This window comes from Tupaia chinensis, unplaced genomic scaffold (assembly GCF_000334495.1).
Source record: "Tupaia chinensis unplaced genomic scaffold, TupChi_1.0 Scaffold000702_1, whole genome shotgun sequence".
In the NCBI taxonomy this organism is placed as follows: Eukaryota; Metazoa; Chordata; class Mammalia; order Scandentia; family Tupaiidae; genus Tupaia; species Tupaia belangeri.
In genome coordinates, this window is record NW_006160225.1 from 557,263 (window position 1) to 561,761 (window position 4,499).

Genomic DNA, 4,499 nt, shown 5'->3' on the forward strand with positions numbered 1-4,499 from the left:
CTGGAGATTTTTAGCCACCGGGTCCGGGACCCGAACCGCGGTCAACTACGTGGGAGTCCAGTGACATAGCCATTACGCTAACTACTGGTTCCCTTTTCTGTATTTTGGGGAGGATAATGTCTCCCTTTAACCCTTTAATGAAATATATATGGAAATTATTTTAAAATTTCAATGGCACGGACCAGCAGATGGCATAGTAGTTACGTTGCTGAACTCCCATGTGGCTGACTGTGGTTCGAGTCCCTGACTAAGTAACTAGAAATTCTCGCCAAGCACATGTGTTTGCGTGCCCAAGATCTCGGAGGGAGAATGGAGGAGAAGAGATTGTAGTGTGGCCATCCTGGGGGGTGACTTCTCATTTTCCCTCTTACTCTGTCTGTCTCTCTCACTGGCAGCAAATGTGCCTAAAGCAAAAAAAAAAAAAAAACAAAACAAAAAACAAAAAACAAAAACAAAAAACTCTCAAAACAAAATCAATGATAAGTGTATAAATGTAGTAATAAAATAAACCAACCTTGCTACCAAATTTCCCTTCCTCTGTTATCACGTACCTGTTCTGTTCCTTCTAGCTCAAGCCAGAGTTTGAAAATTAGCCCCGAGCAAATTTCTTACATACAAATACTTGCTTTTGCAATCTGAAATCCTCTACTACTTGCTGGTGTTTGAAATAATGAGGTCTCATTAACAGTAAGAACCAAGATTTGTATCATCTTTTTGCCTCTATTTACCGAAGCACAATCTCCAAATTTCTCATGGTCTCACGATTGTTTCCTAGTGTCACCAGCAGGATGCTCGTCTACACTCACACACACATGTTCCTGCCAGGGGCCCGTGAGTGTGTGTGGTTCTGCCTGGCCCTGCTGCCTTTCCTGCCACTCTTCCATTGCCCTGATTCCACGCCTTCTGTGCCAAACAGGGTGGTCCACATTGGGTTCTCCAGTGACGAATTCAGTGTTATTTGTTGAGCATTCATTATCCCCTCTCCAGTTTCCTGGGAGAACACCCTTTCCTAAGTCCATGCTGTTTGTGGGGAGCTGATGTCATCGTCACCCCTAGAGGTGAGCGCATCAGAACACCACACTCCCTGTGCCAAAGCAATGGACTCCTTTGTAAGCATGTGTTTTCTTAAAATAATTATTATAAATGTAAGGAGTACAACATGGCGTTCTGATATACACACACATAGTGGCATTATTACTACAATCTAGGAAGGGAATCAAGGGGAAAAAGAAAGAGCCAAAACATTTACGGGATACAAAATTGGAAAAAATATTTGTCGGTTGTAAAGTGTATGAGAATATCTTTTTAAAAAACGTACTCATTCATTTATTTATTTTTTTTTATTTTGACCAGAGAGACACAATGAGAAAGAGAGAGAGAGAGAAAGTAAGCCACCAGGTCCGAGACTTGAACTGTGGTCTGCCATGTGGGAGAGTCTACCACCTTAACCTCCATGCCACCTGCTAGTCCTGAGAATATCTTTAACTGAACTAATATGCAGTGTATTTATGTTTGGAAAATTCATTTTGCAAGCTGTAATATTATATAGTTCTTGAATATATAAAATAAATAAACAAAAAAAGAGTGGTTAAAGTAAAAATAATAAACTCAAAGAAAGATAGTATTTCCTTCCCTTTGATAGTATTTACTAAATAAAGAATACACTCTTTTTCTTCTTGCTAAAAAAAATAAAAAAGAAAAAAGAAAAACAAGAAAATTAAAATGCCCATCTCCTTACATAGCTACCTTTTGTATGTGTGTGTGGTGAGAGCACCTAAAATCCACTCTCTGAGCACATTTTCAGCACACATATAATAATATGCACCACGATTCTCATGCAGCGTTCTAGGGTCATTTACCCCTAGAGCCATTTATCTTACATAAGGGCAAGTTTGTACTCTAGCAATGAAGATCCTGTCCCCCTCTGAGGTTTGCTGAAAAATGACAATGGATTAAAAGAGGAAAGGCATTGAGGTTTGTTTTTGTTTGTTTGTTTGTTTTGGAGAGATTTTTACTATGGGGTGCGTGTACTCTCTAGAAAGACAGAGTCCGAGAGACAGAGAGGGAGAAATCACCACTCCCCCCCAGGGGGATGGCCACACCACAATTTCTTCTCCTCCATTCTCCTCTTGGGATCTTGGGCACGCACCCACATGCGCCCGGCGTGTTTAAGCCACTGGTCCCGGGACTCAAACCACAGTCGACTACATGGGAGTCCAGCAACATAGCCATTATGCCAACTGCTGGTCCCCCAGATTTGTTTATATGTAAGCCCTTGTAAATAGTAACCATAGAACAAACACATGACTTCCAAGAAGGATCTGGTGATAGTGGCTTAAATACCTTCTCATAGGAGAGAGAAAATTGGAGTTGATGGATGGGCCCAGGGCTCAGTAAGTGACTCTCTTCGGAAGTTAATGAAAGCGCTGACTTACTGAAAGGCGAGGGGCTGTCTTCAGGCTGTATAGGACAAAGACAGTCTATTTGTTAGGCTACCCGGTCTGTGCCCATGCAGGAGGGGGTAAAGAGAAAGAGGAAGAGAGAAAGCACAAGATAAGAATGAAATTAACAACTTGAGTGTCTTTTTTTAGGATTTTGCCAATCGCTTGTGACAGAAATCCCAACATAAATAGGCTTGAACACAAAATTTAATTTGTTGCTTTTCACGGTGAAAATCCAGTAGTATGTCTGATTTGGGGCATGGCTGGCACCAGGTGTTCAAATGACATTGTGGAAAACCCACCGTACGGCAGTTCTTAACTCTGCCTTCCACCATGTCGGCATCATTCTCAGGCAGCTGTGCATGTGGTACTTACCCCCGCTCTCCCTCTTTCTATTCCTTTCCTTCTTCCCTTCCCTCCCCTTCCTGAGCGCTGTCTAGAACTCATCAGGGGCCAAGCAAGCTAGGAGTGCACTTGGGAGCAGGGATGCGAAGACATGGTGGCACAGAGCAGGGCGTTGGGCAGAGTGGGGGCGAGAAGAGTATCCCTATGGGAGTGATAGATGGCAAGTGAGAAAGGCTTCATGAATATAGAAGGGAGAAAGCTCAAATCAAGTCCAGGGTGTCGAAGCCCACCTGGAGTGAGCAGGGCACCCCTGGGCAAGCCGAGCACTTAGACAGAAGGGCTGTCTAGTAGGAGATGTCAAAGCTAGAGAGAAGTGTGGGACATGGGGGTCCCGACAGGAGGCAACCCAAAATGTGTTGTTGGAGACTGTGCAGGATAAAAAGAATGCCCACCAAGGATGATGGCCTGACACGGAGTGCTGGAGCCCAAGGCAGGTGAAGATGGTCCGTAAAGAAAGTCTCACACGGTGGGGTGTCAGGGCCGGGCCGGGGAAGGCAGAGGAGGGTACCATGTAGGGCTGGGGCAGCTCTGTAAGAAGGGTGAGAACCTGCAGGGTGTGGAGGGCTTTCACAAGACAAGTGGTGGCTGAGGTTGGTCACGTACAGGAGACTGGTAAAACAAGCAGGTATGCTAAGGATGTTGGGAGCCAGGATTGTCCCTGTGAGAGAAAAGCATTAGGGATACGGATAGGGAGGAAAACTCAAATCATGCCTGTGGTATTAGACTGCAACTGGGAGAACTGGTGTGAATTCATGGTTTTTAAATGTGTGTATATGTGGTAGATATCTATCTAGATAGATAGATAGACAGATAAAATGTTTCTTTTCTTTCTTTTTAGTGAGTTTTTTTTTTTTTTTTTTTTTTTTTTGCTATACGGTGTGTTCTTGCCAGCGAGACAGAGAGATAGAGAGAAAGAAATCACCCCCCAGGAGGGTGGCCTTGCTACAGTCCCTTCTCCATTCTCCTCGCGGGATTTTTGGGCACTCACGCATATGCACCCGGCATGAGTTTTAAGCTACTGGGTCCAGAACTTGAACCACGATCGACTACATAGGAGCCCAGTGACATAACCATTACACCATCTGCTGGTCCCAAATATACATGTTTCTAAATACCATGTTTTACTAAAATGAATCAGAGATCCCTGGAGAAATAGTTTATCAAAGAGCTGGGCCTGTGAGGGTACAGAGCGAACGTGCACATTTTATGTGCAGAAGTAAGGAAGAGCTCTGACTGGGGGACAATTTGAGTTTCCAAATAAATGATAAGAACAGGCTGAATAAATAGGGTTCCTGTTGAATAAACGGGGAGCCAACAGTTCAGACTGACACAGACTGAGAGCACACGAAGAACAATGAAGACGGGGTATGTATATAGGCTCCCCTCAAAGTACTACTCAGTTCCAAAGGGCACCAGGGGACAAGCGTGCCCTCTGCCTTCCACTTGGTTTTGGCCGTGGGCCATGGTGGTGGGTAACTGGATTAATCAGGAGTTAATCCAAACTTTGTGAGTGTATTAAAGGCACAGACCTCCAAAAGAATGTCTTCACTTAGGGTACCAGCCATACACTCAGGGATTCTCAGGCCACCCACACCTCTGACCAACTGGCTACAAATTCCAGGATTCTCATCACCCTCTCAGTTTTGATGATTT